At 38.0% G+C, this 21267-nt stretch overlaps 1 protein-coding gene across 7 annotated transcripts in view; it reads right to left on the bottom strand.

Annotated features, from left to right (window-relative positions):
- The window catches only part of LOC150092518 (fatty acyl-CoA reductase 1-like), a 292198-nt gene extending 271891 nt beyond the window's left edge, over window positions 1-20307 (bottom strand). For 6 of the 7 annotated variants that reach the window (XR_016550516.1, XR_016550517.1, XM_090414618.1 and 3 more), the window contains exons 1-2: window positions 20152-20286; window positions 9628-9741 (exon numbers count right to left, since the gene is read on the bottom strand). The gene's annotated coding sequence lies outside the window, so the exon portion shown is untranslated. Of the gene's footprint in view, window positions 1-9627; window positions 9742-20151 lie in introns of all 7 variants that reach the window. The other variant, XM_090414619.1, reaches the window with a different exon arrangement.
- Between the last annotated feature and the right edge of the window lie 960 nt (window positions 20308-21267).

The raw sequence follows: 21267 nt of genomic DNA, 5'->3' as shown, positions 1-21267 counted from the left end.
CAATGCTGGAGAAGTTCTACAGAAAATAGTGGGAGATTGGGGGAGAATCAGAGGTCATCCCTGGAAACTGTATAAAGAGGGTGTTAGGGGAGTGAGGAGCTGGTTTTTTACTTGCAGAGTTGTGAATGATTGAAATGCCTTGCCTGAGAGTGTGGTGTCTGCAAGGAGTTTGAATGTGTTCAAGGTACGGTATGATGAACTGTGTGTGTGTGAGATAAAAGGACTTCCCAGATGAGTCTTTGACTCCATGAGGTCTTGGGGTAACAATAATAATAATATAATATATTTTATCCTCTCTTATTCTTCTATTCACAAGGCCCTGTGAGTTGCACCTCCTCAGTCTGTACTTGTATCTAACATTCCATAGACCTGACAATGACTTAGTAAACCTTCTCTGTACCCTCTCCAACTCCAATACATCCTCATCCGCTTGAAAACCAGGCAACCAAATCTGCACATGGTAGTACATATGTGGCTCGATCAAAACCTTATACAAGAGGATCATAACCATATGATTATTAACATCAGATCTCCATGGAGTCAAAGCCTCATCACAGAAGGTGCACACTATCCCACAAAGTTTATCAAACCATGCCTCAAACTCATTCAATCTGTCTGCATTCACCGTATTCGTCTACCACTCACCATGCAAAGAACCCTCTCCTCACTCTTTTACTCACACCCTCCTCATACAGTTTACAGCAATGGCCCATTGTTCTACCTCTCTCTCATTTCATGAAAAATTTCTTCCATGTTAACCTGGTAATAACTGCTAACCAACTTATGTCTCAATCACATCCCATCCCTCCCTCCTGCTCTTATTTGTGAGACTGCAATTTTCATTCCCTCAATCTGTTTTTATACTCCAAATTCAAAGTCCAGTTATTACCACTTTTGTGAATCTCATCTGGACACTAACATACCCTAATTCCTATAAGGCCTGATCAAGGCCTTATAGGAATCATAACGTCTTCATTTCTGCATGTCCAGCTCTTTCACATCATTGCCATTATCCAAGTAATGACTTCACAACTTGTGCAATGTAGCCCCTGAATTTACGGTTATTGTCCACCTCTCTTACATCTCTCATCTCCTTCAAAAGTATATCAGGTATATACTTTGCATTCCATTGATGCAACATTCAACTGACAGTTCCACATACCTGCCCATTCATGCAATCTCAAGTCCTCCTGAGACCACAACATTCAACAGCACAATATCTGCATGAATCTGTATTGTTCTCCCAAATTTTGCATAATCTGCAAACAGTTGCATATCACCAGTTAAACTCATCCCAATATCATTAATGTTATTCAATTAAGGTTGAATAACAATGACCCCAATACAGACCCAGAATACTGTATCCCTATCCAACTTACAAACTTTATGATACCTATCTGACAGCCAGTCACCGATCCGACTTGCTAGTTTGCTATCCTATCTCATTTGTTTAAATTTATTTAACAGCTTATCATGCGGTAGTCTATCAAAAGTGTTTGCAAAATCGAAGTGTGCCATTGTATATACATCTTTCTATCCCATTGCATCTGTCATCTTGTTATAGTACATAAGAAAGGTGTCAAATCATGTTTTGGTGATCATGTTTTACCTACATTACTTCCCTTAACAAACCAAAGCTAACAATCACAGAGAATACTGCTGTTATCAACTCAATTCTATGATCTCTCTAGTAACTTTACAACAATTCCAGATATATAGACTGGCCTATCATTCATAGCCACGGTCTTATCACTATCTTTATGCAGTGGAACAATTTTACTTTCTTTCCACTCTTAGGGCCTGTGCTGTTGTAAGACCTAAGAAACAGGCATGCCAATGCCACTGCTAATTCATTGGACAATTCCCTTAAGACAGGTGGTGTTATATCATAAATCATAAATTCATTAAATTGTAAAAGTACATTGCTTTATAAAAGAAATAAAATTTATTGGTATAAAATAAAGTTGGCAAGTAATTACTGCAACGTGCAGATTAATGCATCAGTGATCTTCTTACGCTTGAAAACCACCAATTTAAAGAAACGTTTTCATATTTATTCAGATTCATTGTGCATTTCAAACAGTGAAAATATTGCCAATAATTCGGTTACTTTTATTGAATCAAACAACACAAGTATTATTATTATTCAGACCTCCATGGAGTCAAGAGACTCATCATGGGAGGTAACTCCTAGGAAACACAAAGCCTATCATACCACTCCTTGAACTCATTGACCGTTCTTGCTCTCGCTACTATCAGGCAGTGCATTCCACAGTTCAATAACCCTCCACGCAAAGAAAACAATCCTCACTCTCTTGGTCACAGCCTCCTTTTCAACCTTCAGCGATGGCCCCTTGTCATTGCTCCTTCCTGCTGTTCCACCAAGAGAAAGAACTCCGCAGTGTACACCCTGTAACTGCCTCTCAACAGTTTAAAAGTCTCGATCATATCACCTCTCCTTCTTCTATCTACCAAACTCTGTATTCCACATTCCCTCAGCCGATCCTCATAACTAACACTGTACAGTCCTGAAACCATCTTTGCTATCTGCCTCTAAACCAAAAATATAATTTCTTGGCATCTTTAATTTATAAGTATCAACAGGAATAGGTGCTTTTCAAAGAAAAAGTAAAAACATAGAAAACTACAATACTTCATTATCAGTTATTGTATGGGAGGGCACCCATTCTATATGTATTACTTTTATGGTTTCGTTAGTTCTTGGAAAACCATATGCTGCTTATGTCTTCCATTGTGTAATTTTTAAAATAATTTTATTCATATAGCTGATCCCAAACAATATCTAGGGTATAATAATTTGGGATCAGCTTTAAGTTTTTCCCTTTCTTCACACTATAATGTTGTAAGTCTTGAACCCTCTTGTGTGCAGAGTTCATGTAAACTTCCATAGCTCTTGTCACTAACAATGCATTTCTTGCTCTTCTTTCCACATTACTTTCACCAGTACACTATTCTCCTGTTCTCCTAATCAGATCTTAGTCTTTTTGCCATATGGTCAACCTTCATTAGTTTTTCAGAATTTTTTTTCCAACTGCAGTCATCTTTAAATGGTTGCTAACAGCATTCTTTCTAATCCTGTCTTCCCATCTTTGCCACTTCTAATATTTGCTCATGTTCTGTTCTTCGCTCTCCAACATTCAATTCCAGTCTTGGATCTATGAATTCTTAACACTCTGGTGTCCAACTCTACTGTCCCAACTTTTCATTTAATCCTCTTTTAAATGTTCAATCAGTAACATATCACCTGTCAAACACATTTGGACAGATGAGAAAAGCTACCCGTTCAGCATCACAAAAGAGTGAAGTCTGAATATTATAGTATATCTAGTATCTGAATAATAGTATCTGTCATATATGTTAAAACAATAACTCACTAGGATGATATACCCTTGCAAAGTGATCACTCAAGTAACTCTACTATTTTATCTGCTTCTGTCACACTTCATGATCATCACTCATTAAGGTTAATCTTCCATAACCATTCTTCCTCTTACTTGCTACAAAACAAGAGAACTCTTGGTAATTTCCTTTGGCCTGCTAAGCTAGATTCTTCTCATAACCTGATTTTACCTTCCTCACCATGCCGGTCACCTTTCCTACCTAAGCCTTGTACTATACAGGAGTTTGAAGGTCACCTTCCACTTTATATATCCTCCAGAGCATTTTCTTCTTCTGCATCTCATGCTTAATGATATTACTCATCCCTCTAACTCCTACCTGATTAACCATCCTTACCTTAGGCATACAATTTAATATTGCTTCCTCTAGATGACCCTTAACTATCTTCCATGCACTACTATCATCCTTACCCTGTAGTGTTTCAAGCCATGGCACAGATTTAAGCTTCTTCCTAAGCTTGTCATAATCACCTGCCTGTCAGTTCCACATATACCCCTTCTTGACAGAATATTCCCCATGTTGTATAATATCCCAAGTCAAGACTACATGGTTAATTTCACCAAATGGAGGCAATGTTCACACCTTGGTTTTGGATAGCTCTTCTGATCCTATGACCAAGTCTAATACTTGTACACCCATAGTCCAGTCCATCTGATATCTCAATAGGCGTATAAATTCCATTTCCTTCTTGTCGTGTGATCTTTCTTCCTTCCAGTCTATATCCCTTAGTGGAAGTCCCCAATAATAATCACTTGACTTGCAATATGATAATGCATGTCTTCCAGAACTCACTGGCCTATAGCAACAACCAACTGTATATTTTGTCTTATTGGTCAATCTAACTACAGACTGCTTCAAATGAACAGCCATCCTCCTCTGTCTCCTATTCTTTTTGGAGAATAGGAGACAGAGGAGGATGCTATCATTAGCAGTACTCCCCTCCCCCCATTCTATCTTCTCTGTCTTCCCTGAAAATGACTACCCTATTCAATATTTTTGAATGATTCTTTCTGCTTGCTACATTCTACACTTATTTATTCTCACACTCACTTGCATCATGGATGCCTTTACAAACTCACCTGCTTCCACCTTAATTGCTTAGGTTTTTCTAAATTTGCACTTCAGCATGCTCATTGAACAAAGCTCTCTATAGACATCTAACACCAAAATCATTTAGAGCATGTCATAAGCATCATATAAATCCTTATTTCCATCAAATACAGACCACAGATCCTACATCATTCTTTCTGCACAACCTACGTATAAACTCATTAGCTAGCAATGCCCTCGTTCTCAGTTTGCCTCTATCATAGCATGGTAGGAGACTTACAATCTTCACCTTCTTGATCTTCAGTTTTGCCTCTAACAACATGTCGCCGTAGCACGTGGCGGTAAATTTAAGCTGTGCTGAAGAAAGTGATTTTTAATCAGTGAATAGTCCATTTTTCTATGTTTTTGAGTGCTAAATTGTTTCTCTAGAATAAGAGTGTACTTAAGTGGTTGTTTTTTTGAAGTTAGTTGTTGTCGTGATATTGTGTATTTTGGTTACCAAGAGGACACGGGGTCGGATGCATAACGGTGGAAGACAAGACGAAGCTAAGTTTTCATTACTGTATTCAATTTTATTTTATTTAGTGTACTTAATGTTTTGTATTGCTTGTACTTTAATTATTTATTTATACTCCCTAATACATTATTTTATTTTATTTAGTGTACTTAATGTTTTGTTTTGCTTGTAATTGTTTGAACTTTAATTATTTATTTATACTCCCTAATACTTATTTAGCATTTATTTTTGACACTAATCAGTGACACTATTTTGAATAATTAATGATTATGCTAGTAGTCCCTCGGCAGTAACGAATGATGGCAGATTCAGCTGCAGTCGCAAATGGCATGTCGCAAATCCTCTGCCATTTAAGAACTCTATTATAAGCAATATAATAAGGGATGTGGCATCCAGTACTTGCGGCATGTATGCATCTCGGGAATTGGATATCTGGATTGTGAGAGAGGAAGGAGTGTGTGTGTGTGTGTGTGTGTGTGTGTGTGTGTGTGTGTGTGTGTGTGTGTGTGTACAGTGCAGGCAGTGGGAGGAAATAAATGCAATAGATAATATTAATAACTGACCTTGTTGCTCCAGGAATGGGAAATGAATAACAGAAGATGAGTAGTGTGATAGGAGAGAATGAAGAAAAAAAAAGGTATGAGTGACTGTGAAAGTTTAGGAGATGGTTTTGTTTGGGAGAGTGAATTTCAATTAAGAGTGACTGTCCTACAGAGGTAGATAGAGGAGCTGAAAGAGGAGGTAGAATGTCTTGGAAGAAGTATGAAAGATGAGGTTAGGAGACTGGAAGAGACAAATGCAAGGCAAATCAGAGTAGGGGAGAGAGAGAGAGAGAGAGAGAGAGAGAGAGAGAGTTTTGGGAATGATAGGAGAGGATGGAATTGGATGTGGAAGTGGAAATGGAGAGAATGGAAACAATAAAAGAGAGGGAATGAGAGAGGGATATGGGAGTGCTAGAAGAGGAGAGAATGGAAACAGTAGGAGAGACGAAATGAGAGAGAGGTATGGAAAGGTGCTAGAAGAGGAGAAAATGGAAACAATAAGAGAGAGGGAATGGTAACAGGTATAATGTATGGCAACTCAATGATCCGTGATGTTCAAGATAGGATGCGTGAGGAGTGTTTGCCAGGAGGAACGATAGAAAGTGTGGCTTTAGCAGTTAAGAGAGGTGAAAGGGTGGACGAGATGATTGTGATGGTGGAAACAAATTACTTGAGTGGTGGTGTAAATAGGGCAGCGTGAGATATGAAATTCTTGCTTGAGGTGGTATGAAAGAAGACACAGAGAGGAAAGATAGTGTGTGTGTTGCCTAGGTATGATAATGATGAGATAAGCAGAAGAGCAGTAATATTGAATGACACAATAGCTAGAATGTGTGACAAGAGAGGACTGGAATATGTAGATGCTTGGAGTGCGTTTGAGGACAGAGAGGAATTGTATGCGAGAGACTGCTTACATTTGAATTAGGAAGGACGTAGGCATCTGGAGAGATTGCTTTTCTAAACAAGTCAGTGTATCCTATGGAGGATGGTAGCAGGGGTGGCCTCTTGTGGGAATGGGTACTTGGGAGAAGGGGGACGACATCAGCTAACACTGAGCCCAATGGAGTCTAGAGGGGATAATGATGGGTACAGAAACAACAACATTTATATGCTTTATACTAATGCCAGGAGTATCTGGAATAAAGGAGAGGAATTAGTGGCACAGATAACATCAGCCAGGTCAAAAATTATTAGGATCACTGAAACGTGGTTGACAGAAGAGGATATAATAACAGGAATAGAAGTCGCTGGGTATAGCAGTTTTAAGCAGGATAGTAAGAGAAAGTGTGGTGGTGGAGTACTGCTTATGATAAGTGACGACCTATGACCTCTAAGAGTGGAGACTTTGGAAGGCAGTGGTACTAATGATTATGAAAGCATATGGTGTGAGGTAGAGGTGGGCAAGACAGGATATTTAGTGGGGTGTTGCTACAGGCCCAGCAGCACAGAGGGTGGGGACTAGGAAATGTTTAGACAATTGAGTTTGGCAAGTGCAAGAAGAATGATTGTTATGGGAGATTTTAACTACAGTAGTATAAATTGGCGAGAGGAAGATGCATGTAGCAATAAGGGAATGGAATTTCTAGGATTCTTGAGGGGCTAATGTCTTAGGCAACATGTAATAGAGGGACCGAGAGGTTCAAGAGTTATGGATTTGGTTATAGCATCAGAAGAGTTGATAATAACTGAGATGACATCTATCCCACCAGTTGGGGAGAGTGACCATATGGTTTTGACTTGGAAAATGAATAGACATGCAGGTGTATCAAAGAGACGGGAACGTATGTGGAATTATAAGGCAGGTGATGATATAAGGCATGGAGGAATTGGAAGGCTGGGATATCATTAGTGCGTGAGAAATTATGAAAGAACATTTGTTAGCAGCAATGGTAAGTTGTATACCACGAGTGAACAAGAGGACATAATTTGGAGTAAAGTGGATGATAAACAATATTAAACAGGAATTGCATGCAAAAAAGAGGCTATGGAAGAGATATAACAAGACAGGTGAAGAGAAGATGCATGAAGAGTATAAGACACAGGCCAGAAGAGTGACTAGTATGGTAAGAAAGATGAAACTAGAATATGAGAGAAGATTGGCCCTAAGATCCAAAGCAAATCCTAGGGAATTTTTAGATATGTGGCCAGTAGGAGGAGAAATGACTGTGGAAGAATGATATTGTGGTATAAAAATGGGAATAGAGTGACTGATGCAGAGGACATAGTGGAACTGTTCAATGAACACTTTATTGGAGTATTTCATCCTGGAGGAGTTGGTTTTAATGGAAGAAGGATTGGGCAGGTTTGAGGCTTAGAGGTACAGGAGGAGAGTATGTTTCAAATACTGAGTACTCTGGATGTCAGTAAAGCTGTGTGACTGGATGGTATTTCACCACGAGTTTTGAGAGCATATGCTAGGGAACTGACAGTGCCTTTGACTTGACTTTTCAATAAAAATCTGGCTGCAGCAAAGGTATCCATGGAATGGAAGGAAGGTAAGATAGTGCCATTGCATAAGAGTGGTAGAAGACTGGAAGTGTCTAATTATAGGCTAGTTTGTGTGTCATCAGTAGTTAGTAAGATCCTGGAGAAAGTAGTGAAGGAACATATACAGTATTGGGCAGATGAGAGTAATGTTATCTGTGGAAGTCAACGTGGATTTGAGAAGGGGCGGTCTTGTTTTAGCAAAATGCTAGCCTTTTATGATAAAGTTACAAGAGCATTAGATGAAGGAAAGGCATATACTGCCATTTTCTTAGACTTAGCAAAGGCATTTGACAGGGTGTCACATGATAAGCTGATATTTAAGTTGTAGCACATGAGTCTGGATGTCGGATTGGTCAATTGGATTCAGGATTGGCTGTGCGATAGGTGTCAGAGAGTTGTGTATGGTGGGGCAGTTTCAAAGAAGCAGAGGGTTACAAGTGGGGTCCCACAGGGCTTGGTACTGGGACCCAATGGCACACCCAGGAAGGGGGGGGCCAAGGGACCTTGCCCCCCCATAAGAAACAGTTAAAAAAACAGTAGAAAATTTTCTAAAATACTTTTCCTAATTAAAATTAATTTTTTAATTTATGTTGTGTCATGTCTTCTATTTCTAAACTACTTATGAATTGGGGTCACAATAAGGTGAGAGAACCACATAGCAATCTTTCTGAACCTGTGGTCTGCGATGATGGGACAGGTGGTCCACAGGCTTAAATTAACGAAATAAATCTATATATTTTAATTATCCAAACAAAACAAATTAAAATTTAATAAGTAAAAATTATTGAAATAAAATGAATGCTTAAAAAAAAAAAAAATAGCAGCAGAATGACGAGTAATAAAAGAGAGGTGAAGCGAAAAACAATATGGTTTTATTGCTTCTACCTTTCCTTGCTGTTTTGTCATATTTGAAGTGAAATGCATTGTCCACATGACCACATTTCAACCAATTGCTTGTTGTTTATTGATTTTTATTGTTGAAGGTTTCTTCCTTCAATCAAGGCTCAATATATCTTCAGAAGTGCTAAGTAATACTTGGCCAAAATGTGTTGTGAGTAAACTCCAGTATTTATATATTTTTTAGAAATCATGTGAAAATTAAGCTGACAATTGAGTTGAAATGCTAACCCTCTTCAACCGATTTCCAATAATATGTGAAACTGCCATAACAGCAATCACTATATACACACACACACACACACACAGCATATCTTAGTTTTAACACGTTCACGAATTTTAACACTTTGGGTTGAATTTTATTGCTGCCGATCAAACATCACACAATCTAATTAATAACAATAGTTTTTAGTTAGTTATTGGGAATAAGGATGTGTTATTTACAGACATGTTCCTGGTTGAATGGGCCTCTCACAATGAGTCTGTTGACTCTTGAGGTTAACAATAACAATAATAAAATTTGCTTTTTAACTTCTGATCTCTAGCTAAAATTTACAATAACATTGCTAAGTATCTCTTGTTTAATTCTATTTATAAACATTGCATAACTCTACATAGTTCTTCCTCATGCTTCATTTTCAAAATTTACATGGATCAGTAATATCCTGAAAACATTTAACATTACTAAAAAGATTAATAAACCAAATATCTCACAGTATCATTCAGCAGGGCTTCAAGACGTTCTTTGTAATTTGCTTTTTTTGATCTTAGAAGAACATAGACAACTTTAATTCCAGTACATGATCTCAGAAGTTTTTCTAACAGAGCCTGAAAAAAAAAAAATCATTAAATGAAAGATTAGTGTTATTCTAAATGTATTACTCATATCTTAGGGTGTATATTATATAGCATATATTGTATATACTAACATATAAACATGTACTGTATTACATAACATGTACTCTGATTGTCTTGGTTGGTACCAATGATTTGGGAGTCGAGAAGTATTCTATGAGGGAGAATGTAAAGGAGTTGTTAGAAGAGGCAAAACTGAAGAGCGAGAAGGTGAAGACTAAGTCTCCTACCATGTTATGATAGAGGCAAACTGAGGAGGAGGGCATTGATAGCCAATGAATCTATATGTAGATTGTGCAAAAGGAATTATATAGAATTTGTGGATCTGTGATCTCTCTCTCTCTCTTTGACAGAAAGAAGTATTTGTACAATGCAGATGGACTGTGTCTGAATGGTTTTGATATTATATTAGGTGTCTGGAGAGAGCTTTGTTCACCCAGCATGCTGACGTTCAAATTCAGGGAAACTTAAGCAATTAGGATGGAAGCGAGTTGTTGTGAAGGCACCCTTGAAGCGAGTGAGTGTGAGAATGACCAAATGAAAAATATAGTCTCTCAAGCAAAAATATTGAATAGGGTAGTCAATTCAGAAAGTAAAAGTGGGTGGGGGAATAGAGGGATGTTGCTATTTCTATAACTATCAGGCACAAGAAGGTGGAATTTTTGGCATTGGTTAGTTCAATGAGCCAAAGTTACATCAAATAGTGGGACTTGGCTAACAGCAGATGATATAGTTAAGGGATTGAATGTGAAGGGTTTAGTATTTTCAGGGAAGACAGAAGAAGAAGAAGATAAGAAGGGGAGGGAGGAGTACTGCTGATGAGAGCAGATCAATTGCAACCAAAAAGAATAGGAGACAGGTGGGAAGGTGATTGTTCATTTGAAGCAACCTTGTGTGAGATAAATACCAATAAGACAAAATATACAGTTGGCTGTTGCTATAGGCCAGGGAGTTCCATAGATGATCTGGAAGACATGCATCACCAAATTAGTACAGGATGAGTGATTATTATTATTATTATATCATAGGGGACTTCACAACTATGAAGATATAGACTGGAAGGAAGAAAGATCATATGGCAGGAAGGAAATGGAATTTATACACCTACTAAGAGATAATTACTTGAGGCACCATGTGATGGAGTGTGAGAGTATTGGACCTGGTCATAGGATCAGAAGAGCTATTTATAATGAGGGACATTCTGTCAAGAAAGGGTACATTTGGAGCTACTAGGAGGTGATTATGACATGCTTTGGAAAATACTTAAATCTGTACCATTGCATAAAACACTGCAGGGTAAGGATGTTAGTAGTGCATGGGAGATAGTTAAGAGTCATCTAGAGGAAGCAGTATTAAGCTGTATACCTAGGATAGGGAGGGTTAATCAGGAGGAGTTAGATGGATAAATAATATCATTAAGCATGAGCTGCAGAAGAAGAAAATACTGTGGAGGGTATATAAAGAGAAAGGTGACCAGCAAACTCATGAACATCACAAGGCTCAAGCAAGAAAGGTGACCAGCAAACTCATGAACATCACAAGGCTCAAGCAAGAAAGGTGACCAGCTTAGCAAGGAAAGCAAATTCAAATGATGAGAAAAATTTAGATGAGTAGGATAAAGGAAATCCTAAAGAGTTCTTTCATTATGTGGACAGTAAGAGGAAGAATAACCATGGAAGATTAATCTTAATGAGTAATGATGGGCAAGAGGAAACAGAAGCGAATAAAACAGTTGATTTACTGAGTGACCACTTTGCAAGCATATATCTTCTTAGTGAGGTTACTGTTTTAACATATGTGACAGACAAATGTGAGAACAGAGGTGGATGAATTGGAGTGTCTTAGGATATTGCAAAATCTCAGTGTAAATACAGCTGTGCGATTAGATGGAATATCAGCTAGGGTTTTGTGAGAATGTGTAAGGGAACTGGCAATGCCTTTGACTAAGCTGTTTTATTTAAGTCTCAACTCTGGCAGAGTTCCAAAAGAGTGGAAAGGGGCAAAATTATTCCTCTGCATAAGGGAGGTGCTGAGACCACAGTAGCAAATTATAGGTCAATCAGTATCTCAGGCATAGTGGTAAAAGTACTAGAAAAATTGGTAAAAAAGTGAATTCAGGAATGGGTAGATAAAATTATGATACTGTATGAAGGTCAACATGGCTTTGTAAAGGGTCAATCATGCCTTAGTAATTTTATTATTACAGGAGACTCAAAGGAGTCCTTAGACTCATCGAGGGAGGCCCTAAACATCATGTCCATGATATTCGACATTCACACAGTATCTATCATACTTTACCTTGAACTCATTCACAGTCATAGCACCCACAACAGACTCTGGCAGCTTATTCCACTCATTCACCACTCTAAAAGTAAAAAAACCCAGCTCTAACACCCTTACTAACTACACTCTTGCCCAGTTTCCATGGATGTCCCCTAGTTCTACCACCACCAGTCCTGTTCTCAAAAATATCCTCTGAATTAATCCTATAGAAACCCTTCAGCAATTTGGATGTCTTAATCATATCTCCCCTATTCCATCTATCGACCAATTTCTGCAACCCACAAATCTTCAACCTGTTTTCATAAGGTTCGTTCCATAGACCTGTTATCATCTTGGCCACTCGCCTCTGGATCCTCTCAACCTGCTCCCCATCAAGAAGAAACCTAGGTGACCATATCTGGCATAGTAATCAAGATGGGGTCTTATCAAGGCTCGGTACAGAGGAACAATAACTTGCTTATCTCTGTTCATCAAAGTATTCTTCAGCATCCAAGTGATTTGATTAGCTGATTTAGTCACTTTTGCGATGTGCCCCTTAAACTTCAACTCCCTATCCACCAACACTCCCAAGTCCCTGGCCTCATCAATCTCCTGGAGTACAGTTCCACCAATGTGATATACTGCTGCTAATCTTTTCACCCCAAAATGCATAACCTTACATTTTGTCACATTAAATTGACACCCATTCTCCTTAGCCCATACCTCCAATCTATCCAAATCATCCTGCAAAATTTTGACATCTTCTGCATTCACTATTGCCCTACCCAACTTAGCATTATCAGTGAACAAATAAACCGTTCCTCTCAGATCCTTCCCTATATCGTTAATGAACCAACTAAACAGCAGTGGTCCAAGAACAGAACCCTGCGGCACACCACTAGTCACAGGCCATCTTTTGGACTCTCTGGTATCTCTCTCCATGAACCACCCTCCTATCCATCTCACCAACCCTATATCCATTCCCATATGTTGCAGTTTACAGATTAGACTTCATTTGGTATCCTATCAAAGGCTTTAGCCAGGTCCAGCAGCATCACTGTAAACCCATTACCCTTATCCGTTCAGCCGTCACTGTGTTATAAAACCTGAGCAAGTTACTGAGGAATGATCTACCCTTCACAAAACCATGCAGTCCCCCATACAGTATCTCATTTTCATCAATCCATTCCTGTATTTTATCCTTGAGTACTTTCTCCAAGACCTTGACAACGACCCCTGATATGCTGATCGATCGGTAATTTACTAATGTTTTATAATAGAGTGACAGCTGAGTTTAATAACGGAAATGGCTAAGTGATGATTTTGTTGGATTTTGCAAATCCATTTGATAGAATACCACATGGAACACTGTTACGTAAATTAGACAAATGGGGATGGATGCGACACTAGTTAAGTGGACAAGAGGGTGACTGCTGGACAGATAAGTGGTATATGGTGGGGCAGAATCCAGGCAATAACAGGTGACTAGTGGTGTGCCACAAGGTTCAGTGCTGGGGCCACTGCTGTTTAATTTGTACATAAATGATATAAGAAATATGAAAGGAAATATTCAGTTGTTTTTGGAAGTTTTTTCACTTGGTTATACTATAAATTAAAGATACGAAGAAATTATAAACTTGGTTTAATCATTTATCCAAGTGTGAGCAAACAAATTTTGTGCCTGAAGAATTTTCAGGACTGGGGCAACTCATGGTAAAGGTGATATGACTTCACTTGCCTTAGTATCCCATAATGCAAAGCACATCTCCATACAGACATGTATAATGCTATGCATTATGGGAAGGGTCACTACCCAGACCGGTTTCAACCTTTATTGAAGTCTCTTCAGTGGGAGCCAGACCCAGCAGTGATACTAAGCAGAATGTTACTGTCTAAAAGGGTGAAGCATACTGCTTTTAAATTCCTGCTATCTGATAAGGTTACTGCGTAGGGAGAAATTTATGAGCGATGTGTTCTGCCCGATTTGGGGCAAGTTCTAGATCCTTGAAGTGAGCTAGGATGGCCTTAGGTCTTCTATATTTACATAAATCTGATTCATCGTAATTAGCTGCTTACTGAATTAATTCATTTGGGTGTGAGGACGATTTTGAGAATTACTTTACTGCTAAAGATTGCAGGAAACAGTAGATATAAGAGATATTTGTGTCTCGATGAAGTTGAACATTTCTAATGTACCATGGTGCATTAAAAATCATGGGTAAGCATTTGTTTTGCAGTCTCTGCAGTTTAAAGATATTTGTGCTTGAAGTGTGGCTCCAGGCTGGGGATGCCTAAGTAATAATGGGACAAATCATCAACTGGTAGGGGAGCAATTTGAATTTAATATCTAGTTTGATGTTCTTATTGATATGAGGGTAGAGCTGTGTGATGACTTTTGATGCCTTTGCATATGAGGATTTTGTATGCGGGCTGAAGGTTAGTTTTCTATCCAGCAGTACACTGAGATATTTGGCTTCTGTTTTCCAGGGAATTTTGATGCTAAATAGGAAGATGTCTTCTTTAGGAGATCTTGAACTTTTAGTGAACAGCAGGTCACTGCTTTTTTTCTGAGGGTTTTACTTGCAATCTCCAAATGGAGAACCAGTGCTCCAAATTCAGCAGGTTATCTTGTAGTTTCTTGGTAACAAGATGTGGTTTAAGAGATCTGGCTAGTATTGCTGTATCGTTGGCGTAGGGGGCAATGATAGATGACATCGGATTATGAGGGATGTCTGCCATGTAGACAGAGAAAAGTATCGGTGCCAGGAGGGATCCTTAAGGCACTCCAGCCAAGATCTGCTGCTGGGTAGATATTGTCCCATTTAGTTTAACTTGCATGCATCTTCCAGAAAGAAATGACTTTATAAGGTGGACCAGATTCAATGGAATGCCGGCTAAAATCAGCTTGTATAGGAGTCCAAAGTGCCATAGTTTGTCGAAGGTCTTTTCTAAGTCGAGAAAAACTGCTCCGGTGTACTGGTGCCAGTTGAAGCTGGTGGTAGTGTATTCCGTCAGTCTATGAATTTGTTGAGTAGTGCTGTGGAGTTTACGAAAGCCAAACTGTTCTGTAGGAAGGATATTTAACATGTTGACATAAACTTGAATTTTGGAAAGGATGACTTTTTCAGCAATTTTGCCCAAATTGGAAATCTGACAGATGGGACGATTACTTTGTGGCAGCTATGGGTCCTTACCAGGCTTATAAATAGGAATCGCATCTGCCAACTTCCAAGCATAGGGAAAGTATTTAAATCTGAGCGTGGCATTTATTATTGTTGTAAGGTGTACGATGGTCTTTCGTGGAAGCAATTTAATAACTTTATTAGGAATGCTTGTATAGGAAGATCTCCTATACAAGCTGATTTTAGCTGGTATTCCATTGGATCTGGTCCAGGAGCTTTTTTATTCTTTAAATTCTGTATGCTGTCATAAATTTCTGCTGGAGAAGTAGGTGTGAGTTGCAAGCAGCAAAAATTTTTAGGTTTCCAACTGAGTTTGTGATGATATTAATACCTGTGATTACGAGGTACAGGTATCACACCGCTTTAGCACGTATCTGATGTGGCGGTGGATTTTATAAATATGATTGAAGTTCAGGTTGTCATATGATGGGCTGCACTGCTTTCTAAATTTTTAACTATAGTTTCGGCTTTTTCAGCATCTGAGTGAACAACGCCTAAATCCGATTCGAGAGGAAGAAGAGTTTTATTTTTGTTTTTGATATTTCTTAACAGTTTCCAAACGTTTGATCATGGGTGAAAAGGAAGCTAATTTATCTTCCCATAGTTTGCTTCTATGGGCTTGTGCTTCTCTCACTGCACCATTCATTCTGTTAAGAATCTTTTTATTTTGGGAGCACTTGTATTAAGGTATAGCTTTTTTGCCTTATTTTTTTCCCTGATTAAGTTCATAATATCTTCTAGTCGTTTAGGCTTAGAAGCAGGTGTATTTGAGTTGATAGATGATAAGGCTGCATTGATTTGTTGAGTAAGTTTATTGACTGCAGATTCGATTTTTTCCTTGAAGTTAATGTGAGGAACAGGGCCAAAGTAGTCTGAGAGCAAATCAGATAATTTTTCCCAAGGTATAAAGGTGTGAGGCAGAGGGGACAGTCCCTTCTGATTGCCTAATTGAAGCAGAATAGGATTGTGGTCAGAGGGTAATTTGTCTAGTGAATCCAGGTTGTACTACAAATTGACATCTTGGAGGACAATGATATCTAGGCTGTCTGAGGAGCCAATTGGACTGAGATGAGTTGGTTCTAAAGGACCAGCCACAGCTATACAATTAGAGCTTGAGTAGTTAAACAGTAAGCAGCCATTTTTGTTGGTAGATTTACTGTTCCAGGAAGGATGTTTTGCATTGAGGTCTCCAGTGATAATGACCGGTCCTTTAACTCTGAGGATGGCATCCAGATCTGAGATCAACAATAATTTTGATGGAGGGTTACAAGCAGCAAAAATTTTTAGGTTTCCAACTGAGTTTGTGATGATATTAATACCTGTGATTACGAGGCTGGTAGTTTCAGGGTTGGCTACAGAATGATGGTTTATGTAGTTTTTGATAAGGATGGCTGTACCTCCACCTCGTTGAGTTTCGTTGATTAGTAACATATCTGGGTTATATCTGTTATTGAATTCCTGAATTTCCAACACTTTGTTTTTGAGATCGTTAGCGTTCCAAGCAATAATCCTAAGCAAATCTGGAGTGAGTTTTTTCCTATGCATCAGAGAGTGCACATAATATGGATTGAGTTTGCTGTAAAAATCTTTTTGTAGTACTTAGTGATGGATTTGAGTTGCTGAAATCCTGCAGCATATTTCAAGAGAAGAGGTGATGATAGTTGTTAGATTTGAATGTGGATTGGCCAGGTTTTGGTTTTGGACTGTCTGTTTGGAGCGGACCACATCGGCATAGGTTCTCATTTGATGTTGAAGATTCATCCTCTTGAGGGGCTCAGTTAATGGTGGGTGAGCACCTGTTGCCATGTTCTCACTCTTGGGGACTGAGGAGTTTGAATATCAGGTGCACTCACTCTAGATGAAGAGGTAGGTTGACTGTTTGGGTCGTTCCAGCTGTTTATGGGGTAATGAATACACCCTCTATAGTTAGCAGGGTGAGGGCCACAACAATTAGCACACTTAGCTGGGGTGGTTTCTGGTTTGGTACAAGTGATTGTGTGGTGAGTCTCGCCACATTTTAAGCATCTACTGGGCTTTACACAACTTCTGGGCATGGTTAAATTTTTGGCACCTGTGGCACTGCCCAGAAGCTCTTTTTCTCAGCGGTCAATATGTGTGCTCAAAATCACCCCAGAAGGGGTGATTTTGAGTACACAGATTGACTTTAGATTGTATATGTTTTTGTAAATATTATGGATCTCTACAAGAACTAGAGGCATAGGGGTCTTATTTAATCTAAACATTCTACTGACCTTTATGGGAGGTAAATCTTGCAAGTTGAGGTCAGTGACTATTTCATCTGGGTCAATATCCTCAGAAACTCCTCGGAGCACCACTTTCAGATTTTTTTCGGAGGTAAGTGAAAATTTATGATATTGTATTCCTCTTGCATCCATTTCTTTTGTAAGATTTCTATAGTCAGTAACCATGGCGGGCTGGATTTTTTATGCCCTCATCTACATTTTTGGCTAAGCTATAATTTATTTGCAGGTTTGCCATGGTGGGTCTTAGGGTTGTCCATCTGCTTTTCCCTTAGGATGATCGGTGGCACCTTCTCATTAGGGGAGGCCGAGAAGTCTGAATTGGGAGCATCTTCATCCATATCAACAGGGCTGGCGGAATCAGGCATGCAGTGCATGCAGGCGCCATTATGCAGGGGGCGCTGATACCGGGGAACAGTTCATAAGTTCAATTTTAAGAAACAAAATTTTTATCATAAAAACAAAAAATTCTTAGAATGATCAATATTAAAATAAATAAGGCAGATACACTGAATAAAAATTAAGAAAAATTGTATATTGCCGCCTCCTTGATCAGCCGGTCGTTCACAATTTTGCAGCGAGAGCAGGCTAAATGCTTGCCTGCAGAATGTTGTGTCTACTGCAGTCTATCTAAAGTGAAACAGTGAATGGTTTTTATGCACAGAAACGAATTTTCATACAAAACATTTTTTTTGCTACCTAACCAGTCATATGGTACGCATCTCAGTAGCTACTAACGGTAGCGCAGTGCAGACTATTATTACGTCTCTGTGTCGTGTAATATGGTACTCATCTCAGTAGGCTACTGACAATAGTGCAGTGCAGACCATTATTTCATCTCTGTGTCGTGTTATGTAATAATTTCTTGTGGGTATAAAATAGAAATGGAATCAAAAATTAAAAATAAGTTATCTGGTCCACAAAATAGTAAGTGTCATGCTGCAAAAGAAGCAGATATTAAGAAACAAACTGGGGCTCTTAATAAATTTGTTAAAATATTAAAATATTCTGATGCAGATTGTAACCAACTCGATACATCAGAAATCAGAGTTGAAGAACCGTGCACATCATCCAGTTTGCATGAAGGTACTACTGCAACTATTGAACAAGATAACAAGATGCATGATTTAAGTGAAAAACAGTTAGGAGAAGATTTAGTTGTAGTTGACCACGAAACTAACACATTGTTAGTCTCTGTAAATTTAGAGGATCCAGGTGAATGGGGAAATATTGATGAAAAATTACGAGTTGTTTTAATTGAAATGAAATGTTCAAAAGAAAAATATAATATATCCCAGAGATACATATGGTCGCAAATTTGGCGACACCTGCTATAATAGAAAAATGGAAAATGGAGAGCTCATGCCAAGAACATGGCTCATTTATTCCGCAACTTTAAATTCTGTTTTTTGTTTTTGTTGCAAACTTTTCACACCTACTGAATCAAGTAGTGTTGTAGAAGGTTATAGCGATTGGAGAAATGTAAGTACAACTTTGCAGAGACATGAGACTAGTTTAACTCACATGAAAAATTTCTTAAAATGGAACTTGATAAAAATTTAAAAAACAAAACTACTATTGATTGCCAGACTCAAAGCATGTATGAAATGGAAAAGAAACATTGGACGAGTGTTTTAGAACGCTTGATTGAAATTATAAAATTCCTTGATAGCCAAAATTTAGCTTTTCGCAGATCATCTGATAAATTATATGAAAGTAATAACGGCAATTTTTTTTTAAATTAGTCGAACTGTTTGCGAAGTTTGATCCCATTATAGAAAATCATGTTGAAGGGGCCCTACAACGAAACAATAGAGTACACTATTTTAGTAAAGACAGTCTAAATGAAATATTGGAAACTTTAAGTAACGTAATCAGGGATACAATTTTATTATCAATTCGAAAATCTAAATATTATTCCATAATTTTAGACTGCACACCTGATGCAAGTAAAACAGAACAAATGACCATTATCATTCGCTTTGTTTCCTGTGACAACAGAATTGTCAAGATCAGGGAAAACGTTTTAGGTTTTGCAGATATGTCAGATCCACTGGACGTAGTTTATGTGCAACAATAATGGAACAACTGAAAAAATGGACTATTCCCATTGAAGACATGCGAGGTCAAGGGTATGACAATGGGGCAAATATGAAAGGGAAAAAATATGGGCTCCAAAATTAGCTTTTAAACAAAACTCCTCGAACTTTTTAAGTGTAGTGCTGCTCATACTCTAAATTTAATCATTAACGATGCAGCCAAAGTGAATGCAGATACAATTAGTTTCTTTGCAATTATTCAAGAAATATACAATTTCTTTTCATTCTCTTACAAATGGTGGGCAATCCTTTTAAAGTTAGTAAAAAATTTAATATTGAAACAGCCATCAGAAACGCGATGGGAAAGTAAAATTAATGCAATCCGCCCTCTATGATATCAGTTACGAGAAATTTACGATGCACTTTTTGAAATTTTAAATAATGCAAATTTTAATAAAGAAACTCAGCATTAAGCACAAACATTATGTGCTAAAATACAGGCCTACAAATTTATTTGCTCTCTTATAACTTGGCATGATTTACTTAGCAGAATAAACCCCGTGAGTAAAATGCTTCAAGATAAAAATATGAACATTACATTTGCTTTAGAATCTATCGAAAACTTAAAAATATTCTTACAAAAGTATCGATCAGATACACATTTTAAAGAAGTTCTAAAAAAGGCAAAATTACTGAACGAAGAGGTGGATGGAGAACAAGAATTTAAAACTGGTACGGAAGTTCGACGACGAAAGAAGTCGCGACAATTTGACTACAAGCATCATGACAATCGCCGGAAGTAAAATTTTGAGTGAATATGTTTTATACACTTCTAGACGTTGCAATGTGCTCGGTAATTGAACATTTAATTACGCGATGAGTCTTTTGACTCCATGGAGACACCGTTAAAATAATAATAATAATAATAATTTTGAACAGCTAAAAATATATTATGATAATTTCAATTTCTTGTATAGATTACTACAAATTAATAACGAAGATTTACGAAAAAATTGTGATGATTTAGAGAATCTCTTGAAGGATGGCGACAATAAAGACGTAAATGCAATAGAACTATATGACGAGTTATGTACTTTCCAGGATATTTTTCGGAAGGGCAATTTGAATATCCAAAACCCTTTCGATATTCTTAATTTTATTGTGCCCAATAATTTATCTTTCTCTAACTTTGCAATTACTTTAAGAACAGTGTTGAAAGTTTATTTTTCACATGGTTAGACTATAATATTAAATTTAGTTTAATCCTTTATCCAAGTGTGAGCAAACAAAGTTTGCACCTGAAAGTATCATCAGGACTGGGGTAAGGTAGTACAACACCGGTGAATCAAGCAACATCACTCCTATCTCAGTATCTACCATAATGCCAAACATCTCCTTGCAGATATGTATAATGTTATGCATTAAGGGGAGGGCCACTACCCAGACTAGTTTCGACCTTTACTGAGGTATCTTCAGTGGGAGCCAGGCCCATATGTGGAGATACCAGGCAAAAGCAATAGCAAGGCCATGTCTACCTTTCGGAGTTGCCAAAAGGTGTGCCACCTTTTTATTAAATTACTCTGGATTTAGAGAAAGGCTCCCACTGAAGAGACCACAATGAAGGTCTTAAGTAGTCTGGGTAGTGGCCCTTCCCTTAATGCATAACATTATACATATCCTTAAGGAGATGTGTTTTGCATTACGGGAGATACTGGGATAGGAGTGATGTTAGCTTGCTCCACCTCTGCAACGAGT

The sequence above is a fragment of the Typopeltis vanoorti genome, chromosome 25, assembly GCF_054136105.1.
Source record: "Typopeltis vanoorti isolate ZY-2024b chromosome 25, IOZ_Tvanoo_1.0, whole genome shotgun sequence".
In the NCBI taxonomy this organism is placed as follows: Eukaryota; Metazoa; Arthropoda; class Arachnida; order Uropygi; family Thelyphonidae; genus Typopeltis; species Typopeltis vanoorti.
The sequence above is the reverse complement of the archived record's forward strand: the minus strand, read 5'-3'. Positions and strand labels throughout refer to the sequence as shown.